General features: G+C 54.0%; 1 protein-coding gene across 2 annotated transcripts in view; it reads right to left on the bottom strand.

Moving 5' to 3' along the window:
* The window catches only part of APBA2 (amyloid beta precursor protein binding family A member 2), a 236520-nt gene extending 217875 nt beyond the window's left edge, over window positions 1-18645 (bottom strand). The window contains exon 1 of one of the 2 annotated variants that reach the window (XM_040642672.1): window positions 18476-18645. The gene's annotated coding sequence lies outside the window, so the exon portion shown is untranslated. The remainder of the gene's footprint in view (window positions 1-18475) is intronic. The other variant, XM_040642673.1, reaches the window with a different exon arrangement.
* Window positions 18646-20541: the final 1896 nt, after the last annotated feature.

The raw sequence follows: 20541 nt of genomic DNA, 5'->3' as shown, positions 1-20541 counted from the left end.
ATGAGAAAACTTCCATCTCCAGCTCACATACCTAAAAATAAATTCCAGATGAATAAAAGATGTAAATGTCAAAAAATCTGAACTATCAGTATTAGAAGAAAATCTCTCTATACAGGAGGTAGGTATAGACACTCAGGGCAGAGAATTCCTTTCTCTAAGTAAAATACAAAATTCAGGAGCTATCACAGAAAAGCTTGATAGATTTGACAACATAAAACTTCCACATTCTTGTGCCGTCAAGGATGCTTTTAAACGAAGGTGAAGAATAAAAGACATTGGCGGGGGGGCGGGATATCTGCAACATAGAGAGCGAAGGGGAAAATGCCTATAAATCCTCAAGGAAAAGATGAACAAGCCAACAGAAAAACCGGCAAGGATGCAAAAAAGAAAATGAAGAGAAGCAGTTGAGATTATTATGAAGCACCTGAGAAGAAGCTTGTTCTCATTCACAATTTTAAATAAGTGATAACTTTATACCCGTATGCCCGAGTGAAACTACCAAGACATCATCTGTTGACGAGGACATGGGGGAACAGCGGGCCCACGCGACTGGCAGCATCCTTTACAATGGCCAGGACTGCTTCAGAGAGCACCTTGGTGATACTTATTCACGCTGGAAATGCTCAAACTGTCCGGCCCCGCAAGTCCGTCTCTGGAACCCATGCTACAAAGACATCCCCACGCGCGTGCATGGATACATGTGTGAGACTCCATGTTCTGGCGTGACCCAATGTGTGGACAACGGCAACAACCCAAAAGTCCATCAATACGTAAACAGTCAAGGGGTGCCTGAGTGGCACAGTCGGGTTAAGCGTCTGACTCTTGGTTTTGACTCAGGTCATGATCTCAGAGTCATGGGATCGAGCCCCACATCAGGCTCTGCACTAAGCAAGAAGTCTGCTGAAGGTTCTCTCTCCCTTTCCCTCTGCCCCTCCTGCACACACGCTCTCTCTCCCCCTCTCTCTAAAATAAATAAATAAATAAATAAATAAATAAATAAATCTTAAAAAATAAGTAAACAGAGTAAACAGTCAAGTATTGTACAATGTTAGAATAATGTTACTATGCACAGCTGACAAGACACAATGTCTGAGATGCATTGCTGAGGGGAGAGATCTAAGTACACGTTATACTCATACTAGAATCTCAGTTCATTGAAAGATATTAAAAATAACAAACACATACATATTTGTGTAAGATTTAAGTAAAACATTTCTATAAACAAACAAAAAAAAAATAGGAGGGATCTGCACCAAACTTTAACGATGGTTGTCCTTGCAGGGGGTAGAGTGGAGGGGAGGGCTTTCATTTTCTACATTATGTATTTCTGTAAAGTTTGAATCTTTATAATGAATGCTTATTAGCCTTATAATCAGAACTTGAAATTAAGTTTAAAAAAAAAAATGTGTTCATGCAAAACCAGTGCCAACGGAATCCCAGATCTAGAGTATGTCAGACACCCTCCTCGTCAATGAGGCCAAGATCTGTCTCAACCCTGAAGTCTGCTCCCAGAAAAATGGCTCTCTCCTCCTCTAGAGATACAAGAGAAGTGCTAGAAGGCACTATTTTAAAAACAGAGATGTCCTATGTATTTATTTTACTCATTAGCTCTTTTACCATTAGCTAATGAAACTACACGCAGACTCTGTATTCTACCAGACAGTATGTACCCCAAAATAGCTCAGGGTCACTCCAGCACTGCATCTCACTCTTCTGATGTCTTTCAGGATCTTCAGGAAGTGGTGCAAGGAGTGTTTACCCCTGGTTGCAAACAGTGCTGCTGACCTGGGGAGAGAGCAACTGGGGCAGCCGTCCCCTCTTTAGGTTGGGGGAGTACTGCCTCCCAGGCCTTGATCGGGCAGCTTGGGTTTTCAAGACTCTCAGTATTTGAGAATGACACTAAATAGACATGCATTTTAAAATTCATTACCAGAAGATTCCCACAGAATTTGCTCCCACACATAGAATATAGTCCATTTTTCCAAGAACTTGCTTAAAAGTCCAATTTGGGGGAACTGATATAGATTGTCCCATTTTAGGTTCTGCAACCAGAGGAAATTTTAAAATTCCTCCTTCCAGCTCAACAGAGCAAATCCACAAGCCAATTGCTTCTGCAAAAGGAGGACAAAGATCCTCCTGGGGCTGCAGGATTCAGCAGCCTTTCTTTGGATTCTCAGGGCAGCCAATGGCTCCAGGACAGGACACCAGGCCAAGTGTCCCACGGTGGCAACCAGCCATCTGACTCACGCACACCGGAGCAGGCTCAGGCAGTTCAGGAAGAGAGGGCCTGGCATCACGCCACTTGCCAAATCACCAGAAAAATAAGATACTTCAAAAATAATAACGGCTTGTGATTCCCAGGTTTGGGTCTGACCCATGAGGTCAGCACCCCAGTGCCCCCAGCATGGTGGGGGGTGGGCTCAATCAGGAAAACGATGTCTCCCTGGAAGAAATGGTACCACACCTGAGCCATCAGCCCCACGCGGACTGGCCGCCTGTGTGCCAGCAGGAAATCTCTGAAACTGTCCATACAGCTCCCCCACAAGTTACTGGTTTCCTCTCAAAATACCGCAGGCAAACCCTGGAAGGTGGGCCACAGGGAGCCTGGGTGTGGTGAGGCACTTGAGGGGCAGCTGGACTGCTATCCACTGGACTGCTGTGCCACGGGGTCCCATCAATTGGGGGGAGGGGAAGGGAGAGATGGGGGGAAGGGAAGGAGGAAGAGGGAGGAGGTGGATGGAATGAGGGGGGGAGAGAGGGAGGGGGAGAGGGAAGGACTGGATGAGAAAGAGAGAAAGGGGAGAAGATGGGCAGGAGGGAGGCAGGGAAGGCAGCCCCCTCCCTCTGAACTGTCAGTGGGCAATGAACCTTTCCGGAGGTCAGTCTGAAGCTTTCACATTTTGTCCAGCAATTCTACCGGAAATGTACCATAAGGAAAGAAACATGGGTATCCACAAAAAAAGAAAAAAGGAGCTGCAAGAATATCTATTACAGCATCATTCACAGCAGAAAAACATTCTAAACAACCCCGATGTCCAAGCCTGGGGGCCCAGGTCCATGAATGCTGTGCAAACGCGCAACAGCCGGGGAAGGGGACTCTGACACAGCCCAGGAGGTGGCTCGTCGGCAGCTGAGCACGTTCCCAAGCAGCCGGGAAGACACCACGGGAGCCACGGTCCCCTGGCAGGGAGACCTGGGCATCTCAAAGTTTCTTCTGCTTGCTTATCTCTACTTCCTAACACAGTGAATTTGGAGGTGTGGAATAACTAAAAATAATGTTTTTAAGATAACGAGTATTCTCCCTTGCCAAAAAACGGCTTTAACACTGAACTATTGAACCAAACCATAGGAAATTGCTTGCCTTCGACCACTTCTGAGTTAACAAAAATAGGTTCATGCGGTTCAACTCGATTTTGTCATAAAATCCAGAGGAGTTGTAAGACCTGCGGGAATCGTTTCTTCTCCCTGGCTCGGGGACCTGGGAGGGGCCGTGACTGGCACAAGGTCCCAGCGGTGTAGGTTCCCCTCCCCCCACCAGCTGCAGCACCGAGCCTCGAGCCTCCCCTGCCCCACACCGGGCACCTCCTGGGCGCCGGCTCCCGCAGGGACACAGGGCACACATGGTCTCGCTCATGACTCAGGCCATCTTGCAAAGCAGGTGTCGTCTCCGGCAGCAAGAGGAGGAAGCCGCGCCCACCACTGCCCAGCCGGCTTGGGCAAGCAGGCTGAGCCCCACCAGGCCTTCCCAGTTTTCCATGAACTACAGCCATCCTGGTGGCCGGCCGGCCATTTACAGGGCAGCAGGGATCCTGACTGGGCTTCTCCCTCCCCTGTGGGGCTCCATCTTTCACTTTCTGCTGTGCCTCCTCCAAAAATATAGAAGTGATGCTTATGTACTTTAAAGACCATGAAATTACCCAAAAACCAGGCGTTCAGTTGCGGGGGTGTGGGGGGAGCTGTTTTCCAGCATCCCTGCCAGCCGGCCCTTTCTATGGGAACACAGCCATTTCTACCACCTACTCGGTGTTGGCCGTGAATCCTCAGCACCAGCTCAGCCCACACAAGACATTTGGCTCCCTTTTGCCTCCTCAATGGAACCCTCAACCACACACACATCAGCTCGGGTCCATGCTGCCTGTTGTGACCAATGTTACCCCCCACAAAATGGCCTCTGGTCACTAACCGTAAGTTAGTGATCAGGGGCTGATCAGGCGGGACATTGACGCTTTGGTGTCAATGTCTTCCTTTTCTGCACACGTAAGAAGGAAGCAGAGAGGAAGCTCTGCTGTCCAGTCACGAGACCAAGGGAAGCTGGCCCACATGACCGTGAGTGTCCCAGCTGGGCTCGTCTCTCCTGAGGGGTGGTCCCCAGTACCCACACTGACCACAACTGAGAAACCTGTGATTTTCAAGCACCCGGAAATGAGAGGCATACAAAAATATATATTCCAAATTCTGAACTGAACTTTCCTCCAGTTTTCCCACAGACAGTAAAGAAGGAGGACCAGCAGGCACGACAAAGCCAAGAGGGTCTGGAGCTGGATGAGGAGGGACAGCGAGGCTCAGACTTCACTTCTTAGCACAGATTTTTTTTTTTTTTAGCAGATTTTCCATAGACCCCCTATATCCCGTTTCCCGTTAATGTAAGATCATGAACATCTTAGGTTAATGTCCTACATTTGTTACAGTTAATGAACCAATATCAATGTATTGCAGCTAAAGTCCACACTGTACTGATACCCCTTAGTTTTTCCCCAGTATCTTTCTTCTGCTCCAGGGTCCCAAAAAGAACACATCACTGTCTGTCATCATGCCTCCTTAGGTTCCTCTTGACTGTGACAGAGTCTCCATTTTTTATGAGGCTATTGATTCATCAGTGTTAAGGAGTACCAAGCAGGTATTTTATAGAATGTTGCTCTATTGGAAATTTAACTGCCATTTTCCTTACGATTAAATTGAAGTTATGGGTTGGGGGAGACAGATCACAGAGGCAAAGTGCCGTTTCCATCACATTCTATCAAGGGCACAGACACTTAACATGACTCATCACTGTTGGTGTCGACCTTGACCACCTAGCCAAGGCAGTGATTGTCAGGTTCCCCACTGCCAAGTTACTGTTCCATGTCCATCTGTGCTCCCTGGAAGGACATCACCCAGTATAGTCTACATTCGGGGATTGGGGTACACACCCCCTTAGCACCCTCTGATTTTTATTAGCCACCATCAGAATGACCACTTCATTCAGGCATGTGTCTTCCACCTGCTGCCACACCTTGCAGGAGCCCTCTTTGACCCTTTATTCTTCTACCCATTGACGATGACATTCCCTTCCCCCCAACAAACTCACCAAATCCAAAGTCCCCTGAGGGCAGGGCCGAGTCTTCACCACACTGTTTCCTCTGTGTGTGCTCCAGAACCCAGCGTGAGGCTTTGCACACTGCACACACGCCAATGCTCGCTCGGAGCTGTGCCAATGTCCCCAGGGTGGCCAGGCCACCCAGAGTAGTCCTCGAGCCAACATGGGCAGGGTGTGCTTCTGGCAAGAGTCCAGCTTCCTGGCTAATCGTCCAAGGCAAAAACTGCTACTGGCTCAGACCCACCCCCAACTCCATCCACCGTCCTACCCCCCTCGACACTGCAGCACCCCCATCCTCTGGGAGCTCTCCATGCAGAAGGACGAGAGACAAACTCACCCAGGTGAGGGTGAGTGCCAAGAGGGAAAATACCACCAAGTGCAAGGGGAGGAGGCGAGTGTACTTCAGACCGGGATACCAGGGAGGCCTCTGAGCTGAGAACAGGTCTCAGTGGCAGCACTGAGGGAAAGGAGGGGAGAGTTAGGAAGCTACATCTAGTCCAGGAGAGAGGGAACGGGGGCATGAGGAGGTGAGAAGGGGCTGGGCTCGGGGCCACCCAGTCCTCTCCCCAGCTTCATGAACAAAGCTCACCCCCTGGGATGAGGGAGATGCAGTCAGAAAGCGCTCATCAGGGGCTCAGACAACCGACACTTCTAGACTTCTGAACGACACCACCACATAAATGGGACCTGCTCCTAAATCTCAGTGACACCCCCACGACGCATCACATCATCAGCCTGGACCAGTGCTGCGGGGCTCCTCTGCACCACGCTGGCTCCCGATGGGCCCAGGGCCCCCACAGACCCCAGCCCCCCCTTTTCTGGGTACACCCCTCGGACGGCCATGTCGAAGAAGCCACCACGCCTTCCCTGCACCAGAGTGAAGCCAGGGACACTCATGGAACCTCTGAGACTGCCCAGTCACGTGTCACCAGCTGCCTCCCTTGCATGTCTGGAAGAAACCGTGGAAAAGACCACTGAGACAGGCTGGTTGTGTAAGGTAGTCTCAGGGACAGAGCCTCGCAGCACAGCCGGAGGGCTGCCCAGCTGGGGTTGGGAGGGATGAGAGAGAACCCTTAGGTGGAAGGGGTAGGAAAACCAGGCCAGGGAGAGGTGTGGGCAAAGAAACAGAGATCTCTGGGGACCTCTGTGTGATGGGCAAGGTGGCCTGCAGGATGCATGGGCAGACGCTGTCATGGGACCTCCACCCAGATTTCGGGGCTGACTCAGCGTCCATACACACCATTTCCCTCCACTCTTGTTTCTTAAAGCTCTTTGGTTTCCCTCCCACTCACCTGAAAGTGCACCATCTGACCCTCACCTACTTGGCTTGTTTGTGCCTGGTTTTAAGAGCACAGCTCCCTTCACATGCAGGTATTAAAACTCATTTCATCTAGATAACTTATCCATTATCAATTACAAGCGTAGAGATCTCAGCACCCTCCTTGTGTTGATGTTCTCTGATTTCATTTAGAAAATACACTTCAAATCTAAATATTAATAAGCACTTGTTGCAATGGCAAAATTTCATTATCTCACATTAAATGTAATCTCGACTTTGATATTATTGTCCCAACAGTAAGAGAAGCCATGAGTCAGTCTATTGAAAGTTCTCCTTGAAAATTTAAAATGATGTATTGCTCTTTTTTTTGGTTGTTTTTTCTTCAGATTTTATTTAAGTAGATGTACTGAAAAGTTTCGTATCATGAATTGGAATTCACCCATGCAAACCACCCCCCCTCCCCAGCTCAAGACTTGGGATGTTGCCAGTGCTTCCAAAATCCTGGTCCGGCCCGACCACGCCCTCTCCAATCACCATCTTCCAAGTGGGCAACCTGACCTCCAGCCACGCAGGTAACAGTTGCCTGCTGACCTTCCTATGGATGGAAACAGGCAGTAAGGGACTCCGGCGTCTGGGTTTTTTCACTCCACGTATGTGGCAAGACTCATCCATACTGTTGCATGCGCTCACAGAGGGTCCAGTTGCGGCTTGCTCTGTGGCATTCCACGTGGGAGTGAACCTCAGCGTGCTGGGTCAAGTGTGCCGCTGACGGGCGTCTCTGTGGTTTGTGGTTTGGCATGACAACCACGTCGCCGCGGGCACTGTCGCGCCTGCCTCTTGACGGCTGTATGAGCATCCTGTGGCCGCTATGACAAGTCACCACACACCTGGGTGGCTTAAAACAACATGCACTGAATCTCTCACCACTGTAGGAACTAGAAGGCTGAAAGCAGTTTCACTGGGCAGAAACGAAGGCGCCGGCAGGGGCCGCGCTCCCTGCAGGGGCTCTGGAGAACTCACTCCTCTCCTCTTCCACTTTCTGGGGGTGGCAGCATTTCTTGACCTGTGGCCACACTGCTCCAGTCTCTGCCTCTGTAGTTCCACAGCCTCCTCCCCTGCCTCCAATCTCCCCCTGCCTCGCTCGCAGAAGGACCCTTGTGCGGCATTTAGGGCCCACCCAGAAGACCCAGGACTATCTCATCTCAAAACCCTTAACCACATATGAGTTACCATATGAGTTAACATCTAAGTTAACGTTCACGGGTTCCAGGGATTTGGACCTGATTTCTTTAGGGGCCCCCTATCAGCGCAGTGATCCTATGCTCTATGTTCCCTTTAGCGCCATTCAGAGGGGCATTGCGGGTCAGAGGGTATATGTATTTTTTGCTTTAGCTTCCTAAACCAGTTGTAAAAATTGACACCCCAATCAACAGCGACAGTTCCAGTTGCTCCATATCCTCCCCAACACCTGCTATTTTTCTATTAACTTCAGCCATTCTGGTAGGTGTGTCATGATATCACATCATGATGGTTAACTTGCTGCGTCCAACTGACGAGCCCACAGGGTGCCCAGACTGAACAGTGTCTCTGGGTGTTTCTGCCAGGGTGTTTCTGGATGAGATTAGCATCTGAATCAGTGGACTCAGTCAAGTAGATGGTCTTCCCCAACGTGGGTGGGCATCATCCAATCCACGGAGGGACTGAACAAAAGCAAAAGGTGGAGGAAGGTGGAATTCATCCCTCCAGTCCTGCCTCCTGGGACAGCTCGTTTCCTCTCCTGCCCTTGCACTGGGGTTAACACCACTGGCTCTCTTGGTTCTCAGGCTTTCAGACTCAGACGGAATCATACCACCAGCTTCGCTGGGGCGCCGGCTTGCAGATCTGGGACTGCTCAGCCTCCACAATCACATAAGCCAATTCTTCATGATAAATACACACACACACACACACACACACACACACACCCCTACCCTATGTGTCTTTTGTCCCCTTCCTCCCCAGTTGTCTGCCTTTTTCTTATTAATAATATGGTGTATTATTTTAAGCTGAGCAACTTGTTAAAATATATTCCCCTAAGCACATGTGTGTGGAGGGGAAAAAAAAGGTTTTGGTATCAGGGCCTGAGATGTGAGGTCCCAGTGCGTCCAAATGATCAGCTGACCTGAATCCTGGATGACGAACACCCATCACGGGTTCCAGGTCTCAGTCAGGTTGGACAGTTTCCACAAGGAATACACATGAGAGCCTGACTACCACTCTCGGGAATCGGGGTGGGTGAGATAAAAATAATAACAATAATAATAATTCAGTCCCAAGTTGATGATTTATGTCTCCATTTACTTCCTTGAAACCGAAGCTCATTTCAGCTCAAGGATGGCCATTAAGAAAGTAAACTCTATTTGTACTTCTACAAATATGTGTGCATTTTATAGCACTTCTCTGGCTCAGTAGGCAGGGATGGCCAGTCCCTTGGCTAAGGCACTCATTTGTTCCCTGCTGCGGATATCATGCATGGACAGGCGGCCACGCCACCGCCATAACCACTTGATTTCTGCTGTGAAACATCAGATATTAAATACACCACCGGTTGGCTTCTCTATCACTGGAAAGGAAGAAAGCAGCTCTGGGAACCAAAGTGAACTGCGGTGTGGTATTAGGTGCTTGATAAAACCATCAGGAGAGTGAAGCCCAAGAACCCTGTCCTGGGAGCACACGATGGTCAGAGCCGCCTCCCCACTCCTCCCTGCCTGGTGCAGATGTGGGGCCTGTGGGCAGGATCAAGGTCGGCACACAGACAACATCCCCCATCAGATGACGCTTTCTCCCAGGAAGTCACGGTTTCTAATTGGCCCAACAACTAGCAAGCCGGGTACGGCCTTGACAGCAAGTGATGGAGGAAGCGTTAGCCAGCACCCAAGCCTGGGCCGCCAGGCAGTGACAAGGCCCAGGCCACGGGCCTCGTGGGAGGGAATGGTTCCCACCCCCGTCCTGCACCAAAGCAGAGAACAGGCTGACCACTCTCCAAAAAGGAAAGCAACCCATAACAGATGTTTTCTGAGCCACCATAACGCAGAGGGTGAACAGCCACTGCAGCCTATTCGAGCCTAAGAAGGGGAAGAGAGGACATGAGTTGTGGGGGCCCTGGGGAGTCAGGGCCACAGACAGGAGGCATCTGAGGACCTCTTTGGAGCAGACCAGCCTGCAGAGGCCTCTGGAACCTGGCTTCCTGGCCACAGCATATCTGTCCAGCAGCTGCAGCTCTCTCCCTCCACCTTCCCCATTTCCTCTGTACGAGGAGTCAGCCCCCCCCTACCGAGGGCCAGAAAGCCACCAGGAGCCCTTGCAACGACCACCAGGCTGCTGAGGCAGGGCAAAGATGGCCATGCGGCGGGCAGGGCAGCCAGGGCGGCCAGGATGAGGCAGCCCCCGCCTCTGCGACCTGTGTCTTCCTGGTCTTTCAATGCTCTCTGACAACTGGAAATGGGGCTCTTCTGTTTGCACAACTGTCCTTCCAGTAAGTCAGCAGAGCCACAGAGGTTAACTCTATGTGAGCAAATTAATAATGTGGTTTATGGTTTCTCATGGATTTTGTCGTTTTTGTAGAAGAACAGTGGCAATTTAATCTAGAAAGCCTGTAAATCTCTAAAGGGTAAAATTAAACATCCGCGCCAGCACGGCTGGGACTTGGCATCAGCAGCCTCCTACATAAGACAGTAGGGAACGAGGCCCCTGGAGCCACACGGCTCTGGGGGGTGCAGGCTGGGCCCTGCCCTCCTTCTGCCATACGTGGGCCCCCACATTCCCCTATATGCCTCCCCATGCACCCCTCCCAGCATTCTCTCAGCGTCCCTCCCCGAAGCCCTCCACGCACCCTCCATGAGCCCCCCTCCCATGTTCTAACTGGTGGTGAAGCCTGCTTATGGAAAACACTGTCCTAAAGATTTCTCAGCAAAGCGCATGTCATTTTTATCCCCCCACTGTGCCCCCACCCCACACCAAGGATGCCCCAGGGCCCCCAAGGGCAGCTCAAGCCCCCGGTGGGTCAGGACACCCCTTCCCCCCTCTCCGGCTCTGATCTGCACACACTACATGTGTCTGCTGTCAAATATACAGTCCCCCTCCCTGCGTGCCCCACGCCAGGCTGGCCTGTCTGCCTGGAAGGTTCTTCTGGCCTGGACTCTTGAGGGGCACACCTGCTCCCTCTTCCAGGATGGGATCTGTGACCACCACGCTGGGGCTCTCACACCTTCCTGTCTGTGCTTCTTTAGGAGGGCCGTGGACCCAGAGCTGGGACTAGGGGCTCTGATGGCATCAGTCCCCAGCGGCCCCTCTCTGCTCCTTCTCTCCTGACCTCACCCAGCTCCAGACAGGGCTTGGGAAAGACAGAACAGAGCAGGCATTCAAAAACTACCTGTGGGGCGGATGGGGGAATGGACGGATGGAGGCAGCTCCCAGCAAAGGGCTCAGGGGTAGCCAAAGTGGAGGCACCTGTCCAAGTGTCCCACTCGTCAAGGGACCGGCAGCTGAATGACAGGGGCAGGGTGAGGGGCTGCTGTTTAAGTGCCCAGCACCATGCTGTGTCCCTTAGTACATAAGCCATCCTACATGACAGATAAAAAGAGCAACACATACAGAGAGTTAAGGCAGGGGTTCTCAGAGCTAGCAGGGGGCAGAAGGCTGCCACCTCCAGGGGTCCCCCAAGGTGGCTCCCCACAAGAAGTCGATGCGAGTCAGAGGCGTCTCTGCCTCTCAGGGCATCACATCAAGTTTAGTGGCCCCAGTCACCACTGCTAATTAAGCACAGACCAGCCTGGGATCAAGAAGAAAACCATCACTTAATGAAATGCAATTAATTTAGAAGCCGAAATCTGTTAAAGCCCAAAGGAGAGACACAGCCAGGAGTTCTTGGTCTGGAGGGGCTTCTGCTCTGAGTTTCCGACCCCAGAAACAGCTCAGAGACGTCCCCGTGAGAACCAAAGGCAGATGGCCCATCCGTTGCCATACGTCGGCATGCGTCTCTCCACCAGCGCCCAAAGGACAGAGAAAGGCCACAAGCAGAACCTTCACGGATTAGTGTGTGCACAGAGAAAGTCGCATCGAGTAGGGCCGTGGGTCAGGCTTGTCCCACTACCATTCCCTGGAGAAAACAGCCATCGACACGACCAAGCAAGGCCTGCCTCAGGGGCCCGTGATCTAGCAGGCAGGCCCAGTGCACAGCATGGGGACCCGTGGCCAGGATCAGTTACCCATCAGTCATCTGCTCGCCTCCGCTGTTACCAGCCAGCACCAGTCGGGGACCCAAGGTGCGCCTGGTCTGAGGCCCGTCAGGCAAGCTGAGGAGACACACACACACACACACACACACTCTCTCTCTCTCTCTCTTTCTCTCTAACCCTGGTGACTGGGTTAAGCGAGCACTTTATTGTAACAAAACGCTCGCCCACACCTTATCTCACTTCATCTTCATAACTCCGCGTAACTCAGTGCCTGGTGAGGAAGGAAGGACAGACCTATGTGGGTCCTTTTAGGAGGATTTAAGTCAAACTCTGAGCAGTGGCGTTCGCTGGAGGTTTGGAGGCAGAGCTGGGCTTTCTCAAGCTTCCAATTCCTAACACAGGCCCCACTCCTACTCCACCCCACCCATGACAGCTGTCACCAGCTCTGGATAATATGGACAGATGTTAGAGCACATGGCTCACTTATTGCACCAAAAGACCGAGAAACGTAAACTGTGTTTTATTTGAACAAGGCACACACTTGCTGCCAGAGGGACCCGAGAAATCCATCATCCCTAAACGCACGCATTCACTCAGTTAATGGGCCTCCTCTTATTGAAACAATGGATTTTTCCAAGACAAGTGATAATCAAACCAACTGGGAAAAATGATACACTATATATTTTTTATTAAATTAACGATGCATACAACAATTCAGAAAAAAATCATATTTAGAGCTGCTTTGGAAGGGATTCAACTCCAGGGATACAAAACCAATCAAATTAAAAAATAGATATAGATATATTACATATACCTATATATATAAAAACACATATACATTATATATTGATATATCCCCACTGAGATTCTAAATACAAATACTGTCCTTCTGACTATTTACGTATTCGAATTCGTTCAGAACAAGGGCCTGAGCATTTCAGACCCAAGCGTCTCTGTGCACAGCTGATGCTTGGGACAGGAGGGGCAAAGAATCCCCGTGAGCTCCAAGTGCAAAAAGGAAAACACCTTTACAGACCCACCAACAGTATTAGCTGTTTTGCTGGGTGGCAAGCTCCCAACCAGCCCCCTTGCTGTCCCCACGTAGGGCCCCTGGTCATCTGTGACATGTCCGTTACTCTCCAACCGCCAACCAGCACTCAGGTCTACCGGTCACCAGCTATCAGGTTCTCCAGACGCATGTTGAAAATTAACCCCTGGGTGAATCACATGAGTAGTCATGAATCCTACTCACGCCCACCCAGTTGAAAAACAAGTATGATAAGAACAAAGCCCCAGTGGGATGGGGGGACCTGGAGGGCCTACGCGGGCCTGGCACTCCCTCTCCGACTAAGGCCTGAATCCCAGCGTGGCTCTGCAGGGTGATCCTGGGCCAGCCCCAGCCGCCGGCCCTGCAGCCTCCTTGTTGCCAAGATGAGACAACCGCTCTGCCCCTCGGGCTTGGTGGGACATTACTGAAAAGAGCAAATACAGAGGAACAGAACTCAACCAGCAAAAGTGCCCAACGGCGTGCATTGAACTGGGCTGGTTTCTCCATGAAAAACCTTCTTCAAATGTTGGGGTGCCTGGGTTTCCAGAACATCACAAGATGAAAATACTTTCTCAGTCAGTAGATGCAGGAAACTCAACCACATGTTTTTTTCCCTTCTTAATTTTGATCCTTCAGACACAAAACAACAGATGTAGCACGTGACACGAGAACAGCTCTTGAGAGTTTATGAAGCGCCCACACTACGTTCTCTTACAAGGCTGTGGTTGAAACTACCAACCCTGACCCCTCAAATCCCAGGGAAATAGCAGAAACCACAACAGGCCTGGAGGTCACATGAGCACCCCGCAAAGCCCTAGGCGTGGTAATGACACTGAGCATCAGTTCAGTACTGGAAACTGTATATATAGTTATGTGTCCCCCAAAACAACTGCAAGCAAAATGCATAATGTCAGTAGGACAGAAACTGAGAAAGGCTCCCAAGGCCAGTGAGTTGTCCAAGGCCCCAGGGATTAGCGGCAGAGCCACGTTCTTTGAATGGAGCTCTCATTCCTCCAAACCCCACCGTCCTTCCCAACCTCAGGCTGCCTTCCTCCTGATACCACCAGCGTGCCTTCCCCGGCGAGACCACGGCACAGGCAGGAGGATCGGGTTGGGGAAGGCTTCGGGAGCGGGAGGCTGGCAGACACGGGGCAGGCAGACTGGCTGGGAGCCTTGAGATGCCGGGTCTGACATAAGGTACAAGACAAGTTTAGAAACATCCAGATGGAGGAAGAAAGGGAACCTGGGCAAGAGGATGCCTCACTCCCAGCGCCTCTCTATCCCAGGTGACTGCGGGGACAACACAGAGCGGGGCTCTGGCAGCAGGGACAGCCCGACGGCACACCATCCAAACAACCGAAAATCCAAAAAGGAGTTTCTGTGAAGTCAGGACGCCCACTCTTTGGGCCGGATTGCCTTTCCAACCATGCTGTCTCCTGGCCTATATGAAAACACGCCTGCACCGTATAATTCCACAGCTCTTCCCGTCTGCCCACTGAGCGTGAGGTTCTGTGCTGACTTCTAGGCAGGATCCAACCAACCGTGAGTACAAATGTGAGTACAGCTCAGTTCCAGCCCTGGGGCTGGGGAAAAGGAGCAGGGAGCCAGGCTGAAAGGAAGAGGGCCACTCCTGGGGTCTCACTCATCCATTCGTCCCTCCATCAAGGAGCACTAAGGGTCAAGAGGTGCCTGGCACTGTTCTAGCTGCCAGGAATAGAAAGGAGGAGAAGGTCTTTACACTGGAGTAGTAAGAGTCAATAAAAAGACGGGTATATAAATAACAAATTGAACGTTAAATACTAAGAAGAAACATAAAGCAGCATTAACAAAAAAGTGGGAAGTGACATTAATTTATGTAGGGGGTCAAGGAGCTGGCATAGAACCACAGAACAAGTGAAGGAGCAATCCAGGTGGACATCTGGAGGAAGCCATGCCAAGGAGAGGGAATGTCAGGTGCAAAGGCCCTGAGTCAGGCATAAGCTTGGCAAATTTGAAGATGAGGGGATAAGAGGAAAGGAGTCCACATTTAGCTGGGATCATCAAGGATGGACACAAGGGCCCCAGGCCAAGGGGACAGGGTGGGAATAATCCAGGGCAAGCCTGGGCAGTGATCCGTCTGCCAGGAGGGACCATGGTTGGGAGCAAGGAAGGGAAGTTGAGAAAATCAGACCAAAGAATGTGTGTGTGGAGTGAGCACTGGGAAGCCACGGAGGGACTGAGCAAGGAACACCAGACCTGGCCTGGGGCCCACCTGCCAAGAGGCAACCATGCAGCCCAACTTACAAAATCCCACAGCCAGCACAGAAATCCTAATTCCCAGATCAATGGCACCCCACCAATATGGAGGACTCCCTAGCACACTGGGGAACCGTGAGCCCCATGGAGAGAGCCTGGTTTTGTGACCTTGAGGTTACTGTCCTCCCTCATGTGTCCAAGAGAGGACAGGGAGGGAATGAACTGACTTCGGGAAAGGCTATGGAAGACGGCCCACGCCAGCTGACTCAGCCTGTGCCAGCAGGCTCCTCGGAGGCACGAACTGGACCCAACCCAGGTAGTGGGCGGGGGACACAGACAGGGGATGGAGCCACAGAACCCTCCCTGTGGGCACATGGTCCAACCACCAACAGGCACCTGGGCCGCCTTTTGGTGAGCAATCATTAAATGGGACCTAGGTTGGGGACTGAGCTGTCTGACCGTGTCTACACGTCCCCATTCCTCACGGCCACCTGGCACACTCACAGCTACCGCCACCTCAGGCTCTCTCTCGCTCTCTCCGTCTCTCGAAGGCCAAGCTGCAAGGCAGGCGTGCTGGTTTCTGCCCCTTGTTCCAGAAGGCCCTTGAGGCCAGCTGGGGATGTGCTCAGGGCCTCTGTGCCCACCTGCCCCTAGCCTCCTCTGACTCCCCTGACAGCAAAGGTCTCTCCAAGAGTTCAGACTGCGGTGTCACCAGAGGCCCTCACCTGTTGAGTCACCAGGTCAAGCACGCAGAGCCAGGACAGGGAGGAGCTGAGGCCCAGAGGGGACCTGTATGTCTCTCCCCCAAGCCACGCCGCACGGCCGCCCAATCCACACAAAGCCTGGCCTGATGCTAACCTCTCCGTCCAGTGTGTTTTTCCTCTGAGTTCCTCAGCTGTGTCTAGGAAAAATCAAGGTGTTTTAGCGCTCCCTCTCAGTTTCCAGGGGTGCGACTGGTGTCTTTTACAATTATCCTGTATTTTTATCCAGCATTTCTTAGCTTGGTTGGCAAATTGAATTATTTATGCACCTCCATTTCACAATCCATCCCCACCAATTATTCCTGTGAAACTAATATTTTATATAAATAGGGAGGGGGTTTTAACTACTCAGGTGACTGTTACGCAAACAAGTTAATGAGCCGCACTCGGGCTTGGGCGCCGGAGGAAACACAGCGGGAAGAGAGTACGAAGTTGACCACCACCAGCTTCACTCTCCTGACAGCGCCTACCCCACCTCTCACTCACACTCTCTCTCTCTCTCTCTCACACACACACACACCATCTGGTTCAGCCTGCATGTCTCCCAGGCGCAGAAGCCACCACTACTCCCGAGATGGAAAGGCAGGCCGTGGGGGGAGGGGCACCACGATCCCTAACAAATGACAAGAGGTCTGGAGACACAGGCTCCCACCCTGGCAGGGCCCCATCACTAGTACTATCACCAGACCCAGCCCAGCTCCAGAGACCACGCCAAGGGTCTCCCCGCCAGTGCTGGTGGCATCCCCTGGGGAGGCTGCCAGCTCAGCGCCAGGACCACCAGCAAGCTCCCGCCAGGCCACTAACTCCCTGCACACCGCCCAGAGTCGCAGCGGCTTCCATGTCAGGAGACCGTGGCCAGCCGGGGCTGCAGATGCAAGCCGCACAGGCAGCCGGCCTGGAGTAAGGACACAGGACGGGACATGCTGGCAGCTCTGGACTGACAAACAGAACCACGTGCCCCACACGGTGGACGCTGGCCACAGAAGTCCCCCCCCCCGGCCACCTCACCAGGGTCTAACCCCGAGGCTCTGGGTACCCACAGAGTACCTCCAATGTGTACCCCAGGAAAAGTCCTCCCGCGGCCACTGGGGAAGCTTTCAGGTCATTATTTCTAAAACCCGCTGTTGTTTCTCAAAGGCGGAGGGGGAATCCCAGCAAGGGGGCCGGAGGTTGAAGAGGCCAGGGACAACTCAGCCCACGGAAAGAAGTGCTGCGGTGAGAGTCCTGATGTGGGGGACTTCACCGTCCGCATGGTCATCTGTGAGTTCTTAACCACAGATTTGAGTCTGGCCCCTGTCAGGCAGTAAACGAACAGATCTGAAAAAAATGAAGTCCTCCTTCTGCAAGTAAATACTAAGTTAAGACTAAGAGGCTCAATCTCAGCCTCCACGCGCGGCGAGGCTCAGACAGGGCGGGCCCCTCGCCGGCGCCCTCCGGACTCTTCCTGGCGCCCGGCCCAGGGCAAGTTCGCCCCCAGCCTCGGCACACCGAGGCCCGCCGCCCGCCGCCCAACTCAATGACGGGGGGCTCGACGTTCGCCTAGATCATCAGTGCCCAGGCTGTGCGCACAGCCGGGAAGGTGCCGAGGCGAACGGCGGGTCGCGCCGCACCCCTAGCCCCGCGCCGGCGGCCCGGGGGAACTAGGGGGTGGAATTTTTAATTGAGGAGTTTCTCCCTCTGGGCCTCATTATGAAGGGAAATGGGAGGGGGCGAAGAACGGGACTCGCCTTCCCGGGAGGCAGGAACCCCAGAAGCGACCCCAAACTCGGGACTTGCCCTGAACGGGGACTTGGTGCCAGCGCCAAGCGGGGCCGCGGAACGCACCAGCCGCCCGGCCAGCCCGGCGGGATCGGAGCTGGCAGGCACCGCCGGCCAGCGCCCCCCGTCCGCGCAGGGTCGTCCCCCACCTCGGAGCCCCCCGCCCGGGATGCGCGAGCCTCCTGCTCTGCCTCGCAGCGCCCGCCCGCCGGTCCAGGGGGCGCCGGTCCGCCCCCCACCCTCAGACCCCAGCGGGGCCCCGCCGCCCCGCAGTGCCGCGGGTCCGGGGGGGCAGCGCTCGGGCCGCAGCATCTGCGCCCCGCCCCGCGCCCCGGCACCCACACCCACCCCGCGCCGGCCCGGACGCCCCCAGGCTGTGGCCGCGGCCCCCAGCTTACCTGGCCCGGGCGCGGGCCGCGCGGGTGCACCGCCGCCGCCGCCCCGCCGCCGCCGGCTCGGTCCGCGAGGCCAAGCGCTGGGCCGCCGCCGCAGCTCTTTGTGAGCCCGCGCAGAGCCGCACACACCGACGTATGAGCCCGGGAAGCTGAATAGCGGCGGGCGCGCCCCGGACGCGGCGTACGGCACGCAGGGCCGCCTCTGCCGGGCGCACGCGGCGCGGCCGCCCGGCGCTCCCCGAACCGGCCTGCGGCGGCCGCCCGCCCCCCCGCCCCGCCCGGCCTCGCCCGCTGCCCCCCGCCCAGCAGCCGCGGATCGCAAAACGCCCGCGGGCGAGCGCGTGCGGCGGGAAGAAAGGGAGGACAAAGATGCGTTAGTGCCCAGCCCCCTCCCGGAGCCCCGCGGCCGGACGATCGGCGGGCGCACCTGGGGCCCGGGTCCTTAGGGGCTAGGCTCGGGGACAAGGATCAGAGCCCGGGCTTGGGCAGCCGCGGCGCCCCGACCGCCCCCCGGCCCTGGGGAGCACACAGATTCCCGGGCGCACCCCGGACCTGCCGGATCCGGAGCTGTAGGGGTCTGGTCCTCATGCGGGTCGAACAGGTGACGGCCAGCTCCCCCGCGCCCACACTCTGCCCCGGGCGCCGCGCTGCCCCCTGGCGGGCTCGGGAGCGCGTGCGACGCGGAGGGGTCGCGGCGACCGCGCCCTGCTCGGCCCCGCGCGGCGGCGTGCGGAGGCCCCAGGCGAGAAGACCTCAGGGATCGCAGCCTCTCGGGAAGCCCCATGTGGGAGGGGAGGCTTCCCCCAGCGCAGGCCCCCCAGTCGTGGGCTGCATTCCAGGTCTTCTCCAGCCTCTTGTTTCTAATATCCTGTGCTACCTGAACTCCCCACGGCTGACCTCCCTTACCTGGGGCCTCGCCCGAGCGCGCGCTGTCGTTGCCGTTCTGAATGCAGAGGACCCTAACCCCGTCCATTTCCAGACACCCACGCACCTCTCAAGAAGAGTCGGTGATGCACCCCCCACAGCACGAATAATCCTCCCTGAAGCCCTCGAAGGTTGTGCTGAAGACGGTGGTGTCACGTTTGACCCCTCTGGCCCTTTCGTGCGATCCTGGGGGGGTGGGTAATAGATAACCCTAGGGCTCTACCCAGATGAGTGCACGGGGTGCCTTGGAGGCTCAGGGCAAGGGCTCAGGTGCCTCCTCCCCCACATCCTGATTATTTGCCTTCTGTTTTCTTTTGTCCTTTGGCTGGATTCGGGTGAAAACGTGGGTGGAGGCAGTTCTGAAGAGGAGTGCCACAGGAGGAAAGGGAGGCCCAGGTCGGGAGAGTGGAGCCCCTTCTCCCGCAGTACTCTGAGGGCCAGAGCCGAGACCCTGAGGGAAAGGGGCTGGGGAAAGCTAAATCTTGAGCCAGACTCGCACTAGCAGCAGACCTGGGGTGGACTTCCTGTGGGCTTGGGCCGGGTAGATACTCACAGTGACCCCGAGGGCCAGAGCCTCCGGTCGGGAAACTGGTCCTGTAGCCCAAGCGCCAAGCAAAGGCGGAGGAGGCAGAGGCCAAACGCAGGCAGGGGCAGGTTCCTGACCTACTGCCCGTTGCCCCTCGAGGCAGCTTATCTCCACTGTCTGTGTTCCGCCTGCTTAAGCATTCTGTTCACATGTAGGTGACAAAAAGTTCAGCTTCATCCAGCTTTCTAGGGCCCCAGCTTTTCCCCAAATGCCAATGACTGGATCAAACAGTTGGGAAGGGGGCGCCTGGGTGGCTCAGTCGTTAAGCGTCTGCCTTCGGCTCAGGGCGTGATCCTGGCGTTCTGGGATCGAGCCCCACATCGGGCTTCTCTGCTAGGAGCCTGCTTCTTCCTCTCCCACTCCCCCTGCTTGTGTTCCCTCTCTCACTGGCTGTCTCTCTCTGTCAAATAAATAAATAAATAAATAAATAATCTTAAAAAAGAAAAAAGAAAGAAAAGAAACAGTTGGGAAGAAATGATTCCATAGCCTTAAATATCAAGTATGAAATCCAAGTGTTCATCTTTCCATCTTACCTTGCTCCAACGTGGTCAGGTTCCTTAGGAAAGCGTACACCTATGCCTGGAAAGGATCTGCACAGCCTCGTGCATCTGTGCATATGGGCGGGTGGCGAATTCTGGGCTGTTGCCTTCCACGGCTCTCCTAGCGCTCTTCCCATGGGCAAGCTCTGGGCCAACCACTGGGATCAGACCCTATCCCTGCACACTTGAGCAGTCGTGGCTGATGTCCACAGGCCACAGGGTCGAAGGCACAGGCCTGCCTCCACCTCACTCAGGACTCCTAAATCTGGTGAGCTCGGACCGACCGTCACTATTCAGAGAGTTTTGAAAGAATTTTGGAGCAAGAATGACCCAAGTCTTCCACGAAACTTAAAAAGCCATAACATAAAAGATTGCTAAATTTGATTTCAGAAAACTTCCTGCATGCCAATCATCATCATAAACAAAGTCAACAACAAATCAGGA

This window comes from Ursus maritimus, unplaced genomic scaffold (genome assembly GCF_017311325.1).
Source record: "Ursus maritimus isolate PB19 unplaced genomic scaffold, ASM1731132v1 scaffold_27, whole genome shotgun sequence".
NCBI lineage: Eukaryota > Metazoa > Chordata > Mammalia > Carnivora > Ursidae > Ursus > Ursus maritimus.
This window is presented reverse-complemented; position numbering and strand designations above follow the sequence as displayed.